This window comes from Ranitomeya imitator, chromosome 2 (assembly GCF_032444005.1).
Source record: "Ranitomeya imitator isolate aRanImi1 chromosome 2, aRanImi1.pri, whole genome shotgun sequence".
Classification (NCBI taxonomy): domain Eukaryota; kingdom Metazoa; phylum Chordata; class Amphibia; order Anura; family Dendrobatidae; genus Ranitomeya; species Ranitomeya imitator.
This window is the reverse complement of record NC_091283.1, coordinates 451,525,682-451,544,218: the sequence shown is the minus strand read 5'-3', so window position 1 is coordinate 451,544,218 and position 18,537 is coordinate 451,525,682. Positions and strand designations below refer to the sequence as shown.

The following is an 18,537-nucleotide window of genomic DNA, read 5'->3' as shown; positions in this document are numbered from 1 at the left end:
GGCCCCCTAATTTTGATCTACTGACTTTTTTTCTACAGGTGTGAGAGGATTGGATGACACTTTTAGGTGTGAGACTGTACTGTAGTTCAAATAAGAAAATATGTCCATAGGGACTTCGGGTTCTAGATTTACAATCTCAAAGAAAAGAGCTTATCTTCAGTATTAAACTACAGATGTAGGTCTGCCCTAGTGTAGCATGTACAAAGACCCTGCAGCCCCTCTATAGTCACAGCCGTCTCATTACATGACATGGGACATTTACAGAAGGGTCACAGAACCCAAAGTCTGGAGCTTCTCAGCACTGGAGATTTGTGATAGCGCGTAGTGATCATGGGTGGCGAGAAGTTTTTGTCACTCCTCGTCTGTCTGTCATCCCATTGAAGAGCAGGGAGCTATGACAGACTGCACAGTACACAGTAGACCATAGGTCTAGCGTTCCTGCTTGGTATACCTGCTGCTAAATTCTGTACATCCCCAAGTGTCATCAATGGGTATCCAAAGATGCAACTCTGGATACACCTAGAGGCTGAAAATAATTATATACGAAACCAATGCCAAGCTATATCTTGCAAGATAGCCAGGCAAAATAATACAGTGTAAGCCCTTGTGCCTAAGACGAGCAGTCTCTATAGGTATATAGATCAGTGCATGTGTACATATATATTAACACAGAAAATGAACCAGATAAGTAACTTCTCCCTCTATCACTGATATGCAAGGTATCCATATCCCCAAATGTCACAATTCCTTTCATATCCCAAGGGTGATGTCACTTATATGTCACAACATAGCAGACCCCCCATCATAATGGTAATTGTGTATATGGGAGGGGGTCAGCCTTCTGCTACAGTGCGGTGTCAGAAAAAAACATCTCATACGGTATCACTTAGTAGGAAGGGTCAGACAGACAGACGTCAGGTACACAGCACTGTGAATGGCCTTTGCAGGGTTGGAAACATTGCACACACTGCTGTCTGCGGCACATCCATACAGTCTGCAGCACATTCGTACAGTCTGCAGCACATCCATACAGTCTGCAGCACAAAACCTGCTCTGAAGGTGCAGTATCATATATATATATATATATATATATATATATATATATATATACATATATATATATATATATATATATATATATATATATATATATATGCCCCAACGTAGTGTGAACAGCTTCATAAAAGTCTGCATAATGTGACACCTAATATGTAGTATACAACCCAATGTGTCTGTATAGTAAGACAGCAAAATGCACATTGCACATATATAAGCAACCTGTAGCTTCTCTTTTTGTATGACTTGCTGGAACTTGTAGTCCCCCAACTACTGCAAAGCTACAGGTTATCAAATCCAACATATGTACAGTAGCCAAACCAGAAAAAGCCATCACTGGGCATCCCCTATAGGAGACCGTATGAGGGTAATGCAGAGGATTCCACATGGGGGTCATTACCCCAGTGCTGGGTAAGTTGATGGGGTGACACTTTGCTGGTCCCAGAAGTTAGGCTGTAGTTGGGGGCTCTCTGCTGCAGAGCATCTCACACTGCACCACACATCCCTGCACCAGTACATAGCAACAGGGCACTTGGTGCAGACTGCATGACAGCAGAGCATCCCACAGCAAGGCAGGCCTGTCAAGACGGGGCTGGAGGGGTACCCCAGGATAACACAATCCCAGAGGGGATTCTGGAGGCAAGGGGCTGGAGGAGAAGGATGGGACTTACCCTGTCTGGTTGCACCTTGATTTGCAGTGTGATGTCTGGAGTCTCCCTGCTTCTCAAGCTGATGATGATGATGATGATACCTCCTTCCCCAAAACAGAGACAGCTGCAAAGCCCTGACCAGGGAGGGAGAGGGGGGATAATCACATCGATGCTTCGGAGGGGAGCACAGGCACAGGAAAGGAGGGGGTGCTGGCTGCAGAGAGCAGGGCTGGAATTCTGCATTAACTCACTGTGCTGCTGATGCTACACAGACAATAGGAGAGGAGGAAGCACCAAGGCTCAGACCTGGGCTGGAGGGGAGGAGAGGAGACGCTCATTACACAGACATAGACCTGTGCAGTGACTGATACTGTTGTGGGGGTCCACCCTGCACATGGAGATGTTGCTCTGTGGCAACTCAAGGGTTAATAGCGCTGCAGAAATGCCCTTGAGTGGGAAGGGGTTAAAAGGATTGGTTATAGTCTCTTCCATCCATGGGTTTGATGGAAGCAGCCCCAAGCACCTCAGACTAGTACTACATGGTTAAGGTGATTAAGGGAGGCAAGGAGTTAATGTCAGGGGACTTATCTAAAGTGTTAGAGTTACACTTTTGGCCCTGAAACCTAGGGGGGCCCATAAGATCCCGCTAGTCCGTAAGAAAACCAATACTATTAGAAACTCAAGAACATTGAGGGCTATGTTGGCGATCCTTCAAAGTATGCCACTGGTGAATGCCAAAATATGGTGCAAGATTCATTGGAGGGGACCAAGGTGACAGAAAATAAAGGTGAAAGAAAAGTGACTTAGGCCACGTTCACACAATCAGTAGTTGGTCAGTATTTTACATCAGTATTTGTAGCCAAAACCAGGAGAGGAACAACCAGAAAAAAGTATAATAAAACATATGCACCACTTCTGTATTTATCACCCACTCCTGGTTTTGGCTTACAAATACTGAGGTAAAAAAAAATCACCAAATACTCAATGTGTGCACATGTAAAAGTTCGGGCCACAGGAAAATTAGGGTTCACCATGATTTCTGTAAAATTTTAGGAGACTTTTTTTTTTCCGGAAATGATGCCCCACAATGAGACTAAAAATTTCAGGCGCGTTCAGGATAAGCTACTTTCCCATAATGAGCAAATACCAGGCAGTATCAGAAACAAAGCAACTGTATTTAAAGAATGACATCCCAAAAAAAACAAAAAAAAAGCCATAAAATCACGTGTTAAAAAAACGTAATGAAAAAAACCAACCATAATTTGTAGAAATGGTGCAGACATTCTAAAGCGTCCAAAACTCACTGTGCCAGGACAAATGCAAGTTCTGCAAATATTGCATCTCTTGTACTTTATGGCCACGGATACTAACCTGTAGGAGGCGCTACAAATCACTAGAATCTTCATATGGTTCTGCTCTCTTGCGATTTGGAGTTGCAAAAATCCAATAATGATTCATGTCCCCTACTGCAGTATAAGGGACAAATTATAATATTGTGATCCTCCACAATCAGCTCAGATCCCCTGTCCAACTGATTGCAAAAAAAAAAAAAAGAAGAGCATTATTTTGACTTCACTAATTGCACCCCCAGCCAAGATAGGTTCCCTACTGCTCAACAACTTTAACCCCTTAAGGACCAGGGGTATTTCCATTTTTGCGTTCCATTTTTTGCTCCCCTTCTTCCCAGAGCCATAACTTTGTTATTTTTCCGTCAATATGGCCGTGTGAGGGCTTGTGTTTTTGCAGGACAAGTTGTACTTTTGAACGACACCATTGGTTTTACCATATAGTGTACTGGAAAATGGGAAAAATATTCAAAGTGCGATAAAATTGCAAAAAAAGTGGAATTTTACGATTGTTTTTGGGATTTTTTTTTTACCATGTTCACGAAATGCTAAAAGTGACTAGTGACCTGCCATTATGATTCTCCAGGTCATTATGAGTTTGCAGATACGAAACATCCAAAGGTTGTCAAAAAAAGCTGCGATTTTCCAAGACCCGTAGCGTCTCCAATTTTCGTGATTTGGGGCTGGGTGAGAGCTTATTTTTGCGCACTGATCTGACATTTTTATTGATACCATTTTGGTGTAGATACGATCTTTTATCGCCTGTTATTGCATTTTATTGCAGTGACCAAAAAAAACGTAATTCTGGCGTTTTGATTTTTTTCTCGCCACGCTATCCACTGATAAAATTGATTCTTTACATATATATTGATAGATTGGGCAATTTTAAATGTGGTGATGGTGATTTAAAATTGTTTTATTTTGAATTTGGCGAATGGGGAGTGTTTGAAACTTTTATAATTTTTTTTGTTTTTTTAAAAAAACATTTTTTTTAGTTTTTACTTGCTTCAATAGTCTCCATCAGAGACTAGAAGCTGCAATCATACAATCACTTGCGCTACATAGAGCATGGCTCCACTGTCCCGCATGGCTCCACTGTCCCACATGGCTTCCAACATCTCGCATGGCTCCCATGGTCCCGCATGGCTCCCACAGACCTTCATCCTACTCACCTTCCTCGTGCGTCCCTGCATCTCTGTCCAGGCGCTGGCAGCTCTGCCTTGTTCCTGTGCTCAGCGGTCATGTGGTACCACTCATAAAGGAAATGAATATGCGCTCCACATCTATGGGAGTGGAGACGCGCCCATATTCATTACCTTAATGAGCGGTACCACCTGACCGCTGAGCACAGGAACAGAAAGAGCTGCCGGTGCCGGGACAGAGATGCAGGGACTGAGATGCAGCGACGGAGGGTGAGCAATTGATGTCTTCTGGAAGCCGGCGGCTGCAACTGACGCTGTGCTACAGCCGGTGACTCCCCGCTCCCCCTCCCCTGCCGGCTTTCTGGACAATGACTCGTGAATAAGCCGAGGGGGCATTGTACCCTGTATTCAAACAAAAATAAAAAACAACAATATCCCTCACCTCTCCGAAGTTGAAAGAATCCAGAGTGTCCTATGCCATAATCCTGTGCAACATTTGCTCATCAGCATGATCGGTGAACAGGAGGTGACCGCTCACGCTGAAGAACTGGAGAGAATGACTCACTGCAGCGAGAGCAAGCCTTACGATGTACTGTGGTGATGTCAATGAGATCACCACTAGCACCGTGAGAAAAAGTCTCACGGTGCAGCTCTAAGCTCTGTGAGTTCACCATGAGAATTTCTGAGCTCAGTACTGCACTGTGACACTTTTTCTCCTGGTGCAAGCGGTGATCTCACTGAGGTCCACGCAGTTCATGGGCCTGGCTGGAAATGCTGCCTCAGTGACCTGCGGTAACCTTAATGAGGTGACAGCTTGTCCCTGACACTGTGCTTGCAGTAGCTCATTCTCCAGTGGTTTTCAGCCTGGACGGTCGCATCTTGGCACAGTCCAGGTTGAAAGCTATTTATTGCAGACAAGGATTACGGCTAGGGACAGAACGTCAGACAGGTGAGAGATGGCTGTTTTTTATTTTTGTTTTTTACAGGAAGCGATGGCTTCAATGGATTGGGCATTAGGTGAGTATTTTTGTTGTTTATTATTTTCTGTAACTTACCGGAGACGGCTTCCATAGAATGGGTGTAAGGTGAGTATAAGGCTGTGTTCACACGTTGCGTTTTTTTGCGGTTTTTCCCGATAAAAACGCTATAAAACCGCAAAAAAAACGCATACAATAAGCATCCCATCATTTAGAATGAATTCCGCATGTTTTGTGCACATGATGCGTTTTTTTCGCGGCAAAAAACGCAGCATGTTCATTAATTTTCCGTTTTTTTTTTGCGGATTTCCCACTCCAAAATGCATTGGGAAGTGTCCGGAAAAAACCGCGGCAAAAACGCGTCAAAACCGCGGCAAAAACGCGGCAAAACCACGGCAAAATCGCAGCAAAAACGCATGCGGTTTTCTTGCGGATTTCTTGCAGAAAATGTCCGGCATTCTCAGGAATTTTCTGCAAGAAATCCTGAACGTGTGCACATAGCCTTACTGTGTTTGTTATTTTTAAATACGAAAGTAAAAGTGTGGATTTGTTTTTATTTCAAATAAAGTGCTTTATTCTGGCTGTGTGTTTATCTACAATATGACTATAGTGTTAGTAATGGACAGCCTCTTATAGACGCCTCTCCATTACTAACCCGTGGGCTTCATGTCAATGGACAATACAAAGGTGACATCAACCCCACAAATATTAACCCCACTTGCCACCGCCTTTGTGGTGCGGCTGCAGTCTGCTATTTTTACCTGCCTGAGAATAACTGAGGTTGTCAAAAATAGGTGGGCCCTATGCCATTTTTTTCAAATTATTTATTTTAATAATTAAAAAAAAAGCATGAGGACCCCTATATTTTTCATAACCAACCTTGCTAAAGCTGACAGCTGAGAGTTGCAGCCCATAGCTGTCAGTTTTGCCTGGCTGGTTATCAAAGATACAGGGGAACCCATGTCATTTTTTAAATTATTTATTTATAGCGCAGGCGCCAGCTGATGAATAGTCCTATCAGCCGCCTCCTGCTCTCGCTGTTATCAGCAACAGCAGATGTAGACAAAACATGGCACTCAGTAGGTTGCGGTGAAAAATAGATGGGTTGTTTAATAAGCAATCTGTATTAAAATTAATGTTTCGGTCCTACATTGGACCTTCATCAGAACTGCATAGAACATAAAAAATGGAAAATAATAGTCAATGAAATTATACAATATTTGCATATAAACAGTTTCAAGGTAATACAGCAAACATATCTTTAGAATGCTTGATAGTGCAGAAATCCCTTTATCACTAGGTAGTATCTGGTCTCTTAGAATTTATGAAATACAGTGACTACTGCAGAGAGATGCAAATACAAATCATCATACATATATTGAGATATACTAACTTTGGGACATATTGAAAAAAGGATATGATGTGATCTAGTTTTTGGTCTGTGTCGAGGATCCAGATTTTGTCACGTGATGGTAGCTTGTCCAAGACTAGGAGGTGTTCGTGCAAGTCTATGGTTTGGAAAATCCTTAATTTAGGAGAGAAAGAGTCAGCACCTACATGTTATAATGGAAGAAAGAAGAAAATGCAGAGAACTCCTGGAGAGAATAACATCATGGTCAGAACCATGGATTTTAATAATGTTGTCTACTATATTACTTATGGGTTGGAACCCTACTTGGGCACCTCTTCACACTCCAGGAGTGCCATATAGTCTTCTCTTCAACACTACGTGTGACAGGAGGGAAACTTTCACCTTTGGACAGGTGAGGGAGGTTATTTTTTTAAATTTTTGTTTGTTTACAAGTGACAATGGATTCAAGGGATTAGGTGTTTAGGTGAGTATAACTTGATTTTTTATTATTAATTTTACACTTGAAGACAACTATCAACATTGTCCCCTGCTCTTGCTGATTTTCAGGCAGAGCAGGAGACAATGATGCAAGCTGTCTTCAGTAGCCAGCGCTGGGGAACAGCGCAAACAGTACCACTGCTTCCCAGGTGCCATTACGTGTCACACTGATGACACACGGATGCATGTGCAGTATGTTTTTGTGACCTGTACTGTTGCTAAAAACGACATATCAGCGTGTTTTGTCCATGGACACACGGTCCGTTGACACACGCTGACATGTGTGCAGACACATTCACTTGAATGGGTCTACGTGTGTAAGTGTCTCTGGTAGCTGTGAAAACTGTCACCAGAGACACTGACTTGTGAAAGAGCCTCAAGGGTGCAGTTATCATATTGACACGGCTGGGGAAATGGGTAAAAATGGCACCAAAATTTGTCACACAATTTCTACTGAACGTGGACATACCCCATATGTGGCTATACACTGTGTTCCAAATTATTATGCAAATTGGATTTAAGTGTCATAAAGATTTAATTGTTTTGTTTTTTTCAAATAAACTCGAAGATGGTATTGTGTCTCAGGGCTCAATGGGTCACTGAAATCAATCTTAAACACATGTGATAATTTTTCCAGGTGATTCTAATTAAAGGAAAACTACTTAAAAATTATGTTCCACACTATTAAGCACGCCACAGGTTTCAAGCAATATGGGAAATAAAAAGGATCTCTCTGCTGCTGAAAAGCGTTAAATAGTGCAATGCCTTGGACACGGTATGAAAACATTAGATATTTCACTAAAACTTAAGAGTGATCATCATACTGTGAAGAGATTTGTGACTGAAACAGACCACAGAGTTTATGCAGATAAAGGCATAATGAGGAAGGTTTCTGCCAGACAAATTCATTGGATTAAGAGAGCAAATGCCAAAATACCATTACAAAGCAGCAAACAGTTATTTTAAGCTGCTGGTGCCTCTGGAGTCCCTCAAACCTCAAAGTGTAGGATCCTTCAAAGGCTTGCTGTGGTGCATAAACCTACTATTTGGCCACCCCTAAATAGTGTTCACAAACAGAAACGGTTGCAGTGGGCCCAGACATACATGAAGACTAATTTCCAAACAGTCTTGTTTACTGATGAGTGTCGAGCAACCCTGGATGGTGCAGATGGATGGAGTAGTGGATGGTTGGTGGATGGCCACCATGTGCCAACAAGGCTGCGATGTCAGCAAGGAGGTGGATTAGTCATGTTTTGGTCAGGAATCACGGGGAAACAGCTGGTAGGGCCCTTTAAGGTTCCTGAAGGTGTGAAAATGACCTCTGTAAAGTATATAGAGTTTCTGACTGTGTCAGCGTTTTGGATTAAAATGTAACCTTTATTTTATATCTCTAAAAGGCAAAATACTCAAAACAACAAAGGGAAAAAAAGGAAAACAGGGGGAACCCACTTACTCAAAGTGCAAGGTGTATAAGTCAAACAATACTCATAAGCTGTGGAGTGCATATAGACATATGGAGTTATAAGTGTATGAACTCCTATTAGAATATATTGGTCTGTTCCTTTTAAGTATTACTGCATTACAAGCAATTCCCGCAAATTTCTCTGCATAGGTTATATATACAGACAATACTAACTGGATAAGACCCAATGGGCAATCCTAATAATACTCTCTTGCCCATTTACTGCACTTTCCACATCATACATATATATATATATATATATATATATATATATATATATATAGTCACAAACACCCATTAAATATGCTTCTATTATCCACTGATATGAACAATGAAACGCATCGGGAGAAAGGGGGAAAGTATCCACCGCTGAACCTGGATAGGGGTCGTCTTTCTGACAGTAGCAAAGAAAATGTTCAGCACAGTCTAAGGCTACGTTCACATTAGCGTTGCGCCGCTGTTGCGTCGGCGACGCAGCGGCGACGCAGCGGCGACGCGCCCCTATGTTTAACATAGGGGACGCGTGCGTTTTTTGGGTGGCGTTTTTCGCCACGTGCGTCGTTTCCGACGCTAGCGTCGGACGCAAGAAAATGCAACAAGTTGCATTTTCTGTGCGTCCGATTTTCGTCAAAAACGACGCACGCGTCGCAAAACGCGCGCGTTTTTGTGCGCGTTTGCGCGCGTTTTTCCGTGCGTCGCGCGTTGCGTCGCCGACGCAGGGCGGCGCAACGCTAATGTGAACGTAGCCTAAGGTGGAGGTGCCTGGAAGTAGGTTCCCAAACATTAAATAGTGGTATAATATATACTTAGCACACTCCGGAAGGTCTGATGCAAAAAGGGTGTTTAATATGATACATACAGTAGTCACAAACGTTTCGGTCTGCAAGGACCTTCATCAGTATGCTATAGATAAGTGTTATGATTAGGCAACTCAGTACCACAGTGAACATAGAGGTCAGAGCACATACAGTGATCTGACAATAATCCAAAAACATAGAACGAGCTCTGAGACGTGGGAACTCTGTTGACCGCAATCCCTAATCCTATCCAACAACACTAGAGGCAGCCGTGGATAGCGCCTAACGCTACCTATGCAACTCGGCACAGCCTGAGAAACTAGCTAGCCTGAAGATAGAAAATAAGCCTACCTTGCCTCAGAGAAATACCCCAAAGGAAAAGGCAGCCCCCCACATATAATGACTGTGAGTAAGATGAAAAGACAAACGTAGAGATGAAATAGATTTAGCAAAGTGAGGCCCGACTTTCTGAACAGAGCGAGGATAGGAAAGGTAACTTTGCGGTCAACACAAAACCCTAAAAACCACGCAAAGGGGGCAAAAAGACCCTCCGTACCGAACTAACGGCACGGAGGTACACCCTCTGCGTCCCAGAGCTTCCAGCAAACAAATAGATAAGCTGGACAGAAGAAAAGCAAACAAAATAGCAAAGGAAAACTTAGCTATGCAGAGCAGCAGGCCACAGGAACGATCCAGGAGGAAAACAAGTCCAATACTGGAACATTGACAGGAAGCCAGGATCAAAGCACTAGGTGGAGTTAAGTAGAGCAGCACCTAACGACCTCACCACATCACCTGAGGGAGGAAACTCAGAAGCCGCAGTACCACTTCCCTCCACCAACAGAAGCTTACAGAGAGAATCAGCCGAAGTACCACTTGTGACCACAGGAGGGAGCTCTGCCACAGAATTCACAACAGCACCCCCCCCTTGAGGAGGGGTCACCGAACCCTCACCAGAGCCCCCAGGCCGACCAGGATGAGCCACATGAAAGGCACGAACAAGATCGGGAGCATGGACATCAGAGGCAACGACCCAGGAATTATCTTCCTGAGCATAACCCTTCCACTTAACCAGATACTGGAGTTTCCGTCTTGAAACACGAGAATCCAAAATCTTCTCCACAATATACTCCAACTCCCCCTCCACCAAAACCGGGGCAGGAGGGTCAACAGAAGGAACCATAGGTGCCACGTATCTCCGCAACAATGACCTATGGAATACGTTATGTATGGAAAAAGAATCTGGAAGGGTCAGACGAAAAGACACAGGATTAAGAACCTCAGAAATCCTATACGGACCAATGAAATGAGGTTTAAACTTAGGAGAGGAAACCTTCATAGGAATATGACGAGAAGATAACCAAACCAGATCCCCAACACGAAGTCGGGGACCCACACAGCGTCTGCGATTAGCAAAACGTTGAGCCTTCTCCTGGGACAAGGTCAAATTGTCCACTACCTGAGTCCAAATCTGCTGCAACCTGTCCACCACAGTATCCACACCAGGACAGTCCGAAGACTCAACCTGTCCTGACGAGAAACGAGGATGGAACCCAGAGTTGCAGAAAAATGGCAAAACCAGGGTAGCCGAGCTAGCCCGATTATTAAGGGCGAACTCAGCCAAAGGCAAAAAGGACACCCAGTCATCCTGATCAGCAGAAACAAAACATCTCAGATATGTTTCCAAGGTCTGATTGGTTCGTTCGGTCTGGCCATTAGTCTGAGGATGGAAAGCCGAGGAAAAAGACAAGTCAATGCCCATCCTACCACAAAAGGCTCGCAAAAACCTCGAAACAAACTGGGAACCTCTGTCAGAAACGATATTCTCTGGAATGCCATGTAAACGAACCACATGCTGGAAGAACAATGGCACCAAATCAGAGGAGGAAGGCAATTTAGACAAGGGTACCAAATGGACCATCTTAGAAAAGCGATCACAGACCACCCAAATGACTGACATCTTTTGAGAAACGGGAAGATCTGAAATAAAATCCATAGAGATATGTGTCCAAGGCCTCTTCGGGACTGGCAAGGGCAAAAGCAACCCACTGGCACGAGAACAGCAGGGCTTAGCCCGAGCACAAATCCCACAGGACTGCACAAAAGTACGCACATCCCGCGACAGAGATGGCCACCAAAAGGATCTAGCCACTAACTCTCTGGTACCAAAGATTCCAGGATGACCAGCCAAGACCGAACAATGAACCTCAGAGATAACTTTATTCGTCCACCTATCAGGGACAAACAGTTTCTCCGCTGGACAACGATCAGGTTTATTAGCCTGAAATTATTGCAGCACTCGCCGCAAATCAGGGGAGATGGCAGACACAATTACTCCCTCTTTGAGGATACCCGCCGGCTCAGATACACCCGGAGAGTCGGGCACAAAACTCCTAGACAGAGCATCCGCCTTCACATTTTTAGAGCCCGGAAGGTATGAAATCACAAAGTCAAAACGGGCAAAAAACAACGACCAACGAGCTTGTCTAGGATTCAACCGCTTGGCGGACTCGAGATAAGTCAAGTTCTTATGATCAGTCAAGACCACCACGCGATGCTTAGCTCCTTCAAGCCAATGACGCCACTCCTCGAATGCCCACTTCATGGCCAGCAACTCTCGGTTGCCCACATCATAATTTCGCTCAGCAGGCGAAAACTTCCTGGAAAAGAAGGCGCACGGTTTCATCACTGAGCAATCAGAACCTCTGTGCGACAAAACAGCTCCTGCTCCAATCTCAGAAGCATCAACCTCGACCTGGAACGGAAGCGAAACATCTGGTTGACACAACACAGGGGCAGAACAAAAACGACGCTTCAACTCTTGAAAAGCTTCCACAGCAGCAGAAGACCAATTGACCACATCAGCACCCTTCTTGGTCAAATCGGTCAATGGTTTAGCAATACTAGAAAAATTGCAGATGAAGCGACGGTAAAAGTTAGCAAAGCCCAGGAACTTTTGCAGACTTTTCAGAGATGTCGGCTGAGTCCAATCATGGATGGCTTGGACCTTAACAGGATCCATCTCGATAGTAGAAGGGGAAAAGATGAACCCCAAAAATGAAACCTTCTGCACACCAAAGAGACACTTTGATCCCTTCACAAACAAAGAATTAGCACGCAGGACCTGAAAAACCGTTCTGACCTGCTTCACATGAGACTCCCAAACATCCGAGAAGATCAAAATGTCATCCAAGTACACAATCAGGAATTTATCCCGGTACTCTCGGAAGATGTCATGCATAAAGGACTGAAACACTGATGGAGCATTGGCAAGTCCGAATGGCATTACTAGATACTCAAAATGACCCTCGGGCGTATTAAATGCAGTTTTCCATTCATCGCCTCGCTTAATTCGCACAAGATTATACGCACCACGAAGATCTATCTTGGTGAACCAACTAGCCCCCTTAATCCGAGCAAACAAATCAGATAACAACGGCAAGGGGTACTGAAATTTAACCGTGATCTTATTTAGAAGGCGGTAATCTATACAAGGTCTCAGCGAACCATCCTTCTTGGCTACAAAAAAGAACCCTGCTCCTAATGGCGACGATGACGGGCGAATATGCCCCTTCTCCAGGGACTCCTTCACATAACTGCGCATAGCGGCGTGCTCAGGCACAGATAAATTAAACAATCGGCCTTTTGGGAACTTACTACCAGGAATCAAATTGATAGCACAATCACAATCCCTATGCGGAAGTAGGGCATCGGACTTGGGCTCATCAAATACATCCCGGTAATCAGACAAGAACTCTGGAACCTCAGAAGGGGTGGATGACGAAATTGACAGAAATGGAACATCACCATGTACCCCCTGACAACCCCAGCTGGACACCGACATGGATTTCCAATCTAATACTGGATTATGGACTTGTAGCCATGGCAACCCCAACACGACCACATCATGCAGATTATGCAACACCAGAAAGCGAATAACCTCCTGATGTGCAGGAGCCATGCACATGGTCAGCTGGGTCCAGTACTGAGGCTTATTCTTGGCCAAAGGCGTAGCATCAATTCCTCTCAATGGAATAGGACACTGCAAGGGCTCCAAGAAAAACCCACAACGCTTAGCATACTCCAAGTCCATCAAATTCAGGGCAGCGCCTGAATCCACAAATGCCATGACAGAATACGATGACAAAGAGCAGATCAAGGTAACGGACAGAAGAAATTTTGACTGTACTGTACCAATGGTGGCAGACCTAGCGAACCGCTTAGTGCGCTTAGGACAATCAGAGATAGACGTCTGTGTTCTTGCCGTTCAACTCTGGTCAAAGTCCTATCGCACTGCATAGGCTCAGGTTTAAGCTCCGGTAATACCGCCAAATGGTGCACAGATTTACGCTCACGCAAGCGTCGACCAATCTGAATGGCCAAAGACATAGACTCATTCAAACCAGCAGGCATAGGAAACCCCACCATGACATCCTTAAGGGCTTCAGAGAGACCCTTTCTGAACATAGCTGCCAGCGCAGATTCATTCCATTGAGTGAGCACGGACCACTTTCTAAATTTCTGACAATATAACTCTATCTCATCCTGACCCTGACAAAGAGCCAGCAAATTTTTTTCTGCCTGATCCACAGAATTAGGCTCATCGTACAGCAATCCGAGCGCCAGGAAAAACGCATCAATATTACTTAATGCAGGATCTCCTGGCGCAAGAGAAAATGCCCAGTCCTGAGGGTCGCCACGCAAAAAAGAAATAATGATCAAAACCTGTTGAACTGGATCACCAGAGGAGCGAGGTTTCAAGGCCAGAAATAGTTTACAATTATTTTTGAAACTCAGAAACTTAGTTCTATCACCAAAAAACAAATCAGGAATAGGAATTCTTGGTTCTAACATAGATTTCTGATCAATAGTGTCTTGAATCTTTTGTACTCTTGCCGAGAGCTGATCCACACATGAAGACAGACTTCTAATGTCCATTGCTACACCTGTGTCCTGAACCACCCAAATGTCTAGGGGAAAAAAAAGGCAAAACACAGTGCAGAGAAAAAAAAATGGTCTCAGAACTTCTTTTTTCCCTCTATTGAGAATCATTAGTACTTTGGGCCTCCAGTACTGTTATGATTAGGCAACTCAGTACCACAGTGAACATAGAGGTCAGAGCACATACAGTGATCTGACAATAATCCAAAAACATAGAACGAGCTCTGAGACGTGGGAACTCTGTTGACCGCAATCCCTAATCCTATCCAACAACACTAGAGGCAGCCGTGGATAGCGCCTAACGCTACCTATGCAACTCGGCACAGCCTGAGAAACTAGCTAGCCTGAAGATAGAAAATAAGCCTACCTTGCCTCAGAGAAATACCCCAAAGGAAAAGGCAGCCCCCCACATATAATTACTGTGAGTAAGATGAAAAGACAAACGTAGAGATGAAATAGATTTAGCAAAGTGAGGCCCGACTTTCTGAACAGAGCGAGGATAGGAAAGGTAACTTTGCGGTCAACACAAAACCCTAAAAACCATGCAAAGGGGGCAAAAAGACCCTCTGTACCGAACTAACGGCACGGAGGTACACCCTCTGCGTCCCAGAGCTTCCAGCAAACAAATAGATAAGCTGGACAGAAGAAAAGCAAACAAAATAGCAAAGGAAAACTTAGCTATGCAGAGCAGCAGGCCACAGGAACGATCCAGGAGGAAAACAAGTCCAATACTGGAACATTGACAGGAAGCCAGGATCAAAGCACTAGGTGGAGTTAAGTAGAGCAGCACCTAACGACCTCACCACATCACCTGAGGGAGGAAACTCAGAAGCCGCAGTACCACTTCCCTCCACCAACGGAAGCTTACAGAGAGAATCAGCCGAAGTACCACTTGTGACCACAGGAGGGAGCTCTGCCACAGAATTCACAACAGATAAGCGAGGTAGGGTATATGTAGTTTAACCCTTAAAAGAATATTTTGCATCAATAAATAGGATAAACAGAAGATCTTGTTAAGATGGTGGGACAGAAAAATGGCCAGTCAAGCCAGGGCAGGCTAAGAGGTGAGAAAGAGACGCGGTATCCGCTGCACTCTCCACATCATACATATAGTCACAAACACCCATTAAATATGCTTCTATTATCCACTGATGAGAACAATGAAACGAGTCGTGAGAAAGGGGGAAAGTATCCACCTCTGAACCTGGATAGGGGTCGTTTTTCTGACCGTAACTGATGCAGGTAAGATCTTTCTGGTTTGTTTAATATGCCGATTGTATATGCTGTAGCAGTCCCTTCCGACTTTAGGGCAGAAGTGGGAGATTTACGCTCAAAAGCAGAGGCATAGCTAGGGTTTTGGGTCAGGGGGCGAAGCTTCTGAGTGGGCCCCTAACCAGGTAACCATGATTACAACTTGATGACGCACCCTAATAGTGGAGGATGACCTCAACAGATGGCAGATGTTGCTGAAAATAATCTCTATATAAAGACCAATATTGATATTACCGCCATATGGTCAGTGGTAGATACCAGTCCTACAGAACATATAAGAGATCACAGCACAGTTAAGGATAATGTCTTACCGTTGACGTTCTTTATGATGGAATCGTTTATTTTTCCCATCTTTTTGCATCTGGCCCAGACCAACATGACAACTTCTTCCAGCCAGGGCAAGTGTCAGCACCCGGCGTACCCGGGCAAGTGCCGGGGCCCTGGCGAGACAAGGGGCCCATTCAGGGCCAGCGTTAGGGGCAGGCAGCTGCCTAGGGCCCCCACTTCCCCAGGGGCCCTCAGCTAGCAGCACATCACGCAGCTGCTATGGGGCCTCTGTGAGGCAGGGGGGCCCGCCTGTCGTTAGTGCCAACTCCCTCGCCGCTGCATTGAACTATACCGGCGTCTGCCGGTAAAGTTCAAAGCAAATGATGGCAGAGAGAGCGTCACCTGACGCTCCCTCTCCCATCATTCCCCACTCTGCCTCTGACACTGCCGCTGCAGGTGTGCGATGACGTCATTACGCACTCGCTGTGTGTCAGGCAGTGCAGCGGCAGCCGTCGAGACCGGAGACCGGAGCAGGGAGCAGCGCGGGCACGTTGAGAGGTGAGCAGTGTTTTTTTTTGTAACTATAACAGTGAATACTGGACTATGGGGCCATTCTTGGGGGAGGGGGGCTGTGCTGTATACTACATGTCTGTGCTATCGTCCAGGGGTGACAAAGCTTTCCATAGCGAAATGCGCATCGGGTGTCGTGGGTCCCTGGCTGGTGGTTTATACTCGGTAAATATGGTCCTTCTTTTGTATATACTGTGAATGTTATATGAATGTGGGGCGGCATTCAGCGATGCTGCTGCTGTTGGTGATTTTGTACCTTATATTACTATGTATTTGCAGCGCCCCAGAGTCCTGGTCGTTGCAGTAATGTCGCTCTGCCACTAAGGGGAGCGATTGTTATGTCTGATTGCACTAAAGGAGTTCACCTGACCAGGTATCACAGTCACACACTACACTTCACACTTCGGTCACCAGGTGGAGCAAAAGGCACTATGTACTAGGCCACTCCTCACACTGGTAAAACTGGGGGTTGGATAGGAAGTTAGGTGAGAACACAGCCTGGGAGAGCTCCAGGGAGGACCTGTCAGAACTGGGAACCTGGCAGGTACCTAGCAGAAAGGACAAATTGTTAAGGGACCGCGCCTGCACTACCTTGCGGCGGTATCTCAAGGAAGGACACGAAGAGAAGGATATTGTGGAGAAGTGAGAAGTGGGATCATAGTACGAAGGAGATAGAACCAGAAGGAGTCGTGCCCCGAGATTGGCAACATCCTTCTGAGGCGCGTAGCCGGTGGCCGGGGCACCGAGGAAGTAACAGACTCCACGCATTACTTCAAACAGCAGCAGGACAGTTGATTACAGGTTGGCTGTCTGACTTAAATCACCTAGACGGACATAGGAAGCAATCGTGGGAGAGGGGCGTCGCTAGGGTCCCAGAATAACTCCAGGCCTACCTGTCATAAAGGTGCGTCCTAGCCATATAATCTGGGGGACGGAGAGAGAGAAGGAACAGATACGACAGTTGTGAGGACTATCCCGTGGTGCTCAGCAGGGAAGGACTACAACACACAGGCGCTAGAAGGTAGACACTGATTCCCACCTGCAAAGGGAACTCTGGATGTGCCTTCGGACCGGCCGGTCTCAGACAGCCCTGTTAGCAGTGCTCTGGACTGTGGACCCCGAAGCCTTCAGTAAAGGTAAAGAGACTACAACCCTGTGTCCTTGTTATTCCTCGCACCTTGCACCACGCACCATCACCTTTCATTGGACCGGGTCACGGACCGGGTCTAGCCACCGTGACAACCCCGGATCGAGTACCCCGTGGCCCTGTGTCTGGGGGCGCTCCATATTTATACCTTGTGATTTTGCACATTTATGATCTATGTTAAACTATAGTAGAATATATATATTTGGCATATCTTTTTTATATTTATGGTGCGTTATCATTAACGGCTGCGGCATTGTATGTATTGTCAGCCTTAGTTACAATATTTACTTACAGATGTACATATATATTATGTGGTTTTTGGAAGGTCACGTTTTTGTACATATTTTCTGCCATTTTTACAGCCATACCTGCCAATTGTTTCTGCACTTTTTCTGCTCCTCTATTTTTCTATATATTTGATATATGTTTTTAGATACGTTTGTAATAAAGTTGGTATACTTTTACATCTTTTTGGCCTAGTGTTCTTTTTTAATGTTTATGGTAGTTATCGCTTGGCATAATTCAGATTGGTTGCGATATTATAGGTGTTAATAATGTCTGTGCTATATACTACATGGCTGTGTTATATACTACGTGGGCTGTGCTACATACTATATGGGCTGTTATATGCTACGTGGGCTGTGCTATATACTGCATGACTGTTCTAAATACTGTGTGGGCCTTGTTATATACTACGTGGCTGTGCTATATACTACATGGCTGTTCTATATACTTTGTGGGCCTTGTTATATCCTATGTGGCTGTGCTATATACTATATGGGCTGTTATATTCTACGTGGGCTGTGCTATATACTACATGGCTGTTCTATATACTATGTGGGCCTTGTTATATACTAAGTGGCTGTGCTATATACTACATGGCTGTTCTATACACGATGTGGGCCTTGTTATATACTATGTGGCTGTGCTATATACCATATGGGCTGAGCACATCATTACCCTAAACCATCTAATCTATTTACTTGCACACCGGCTGATTCACTGTTGTCAGGTAATACTCTTGATATTAGTTTTGTCACGTGATAATTACGCATGATATA

The 18,537-nt window shown here is 44.8% G+C and overlaps 1 protein-coding gene across 2 annotated transcripts in view; it reads right to left on the bottom strand.

The window, feature by feature from the left end:
- Nucleotides 1–1,998, bottom strand: part of OPRL1 (opioid related nociceptin receptor 1) — a 159,914-nt gene extending 157,916 nt beyond the window's left edge. Inside the window, exon 1 of one of the 2 annotated variants that reach the window (XM_069751103.1) lies at nucleotides 1,728–1,998. The gene's annotated coding sequence lies outside the window, so the exon portion shown is untranslated. The remainder of the gene's footprint in view (nucleotides 1–1,727) is intronic. The other variant, XM_069751104.1, reaches the window with a different exon arrangement.
- Between the last annotated feature and the right edge of the window lie 16,539 nt (nucleotides 1,999–18,537).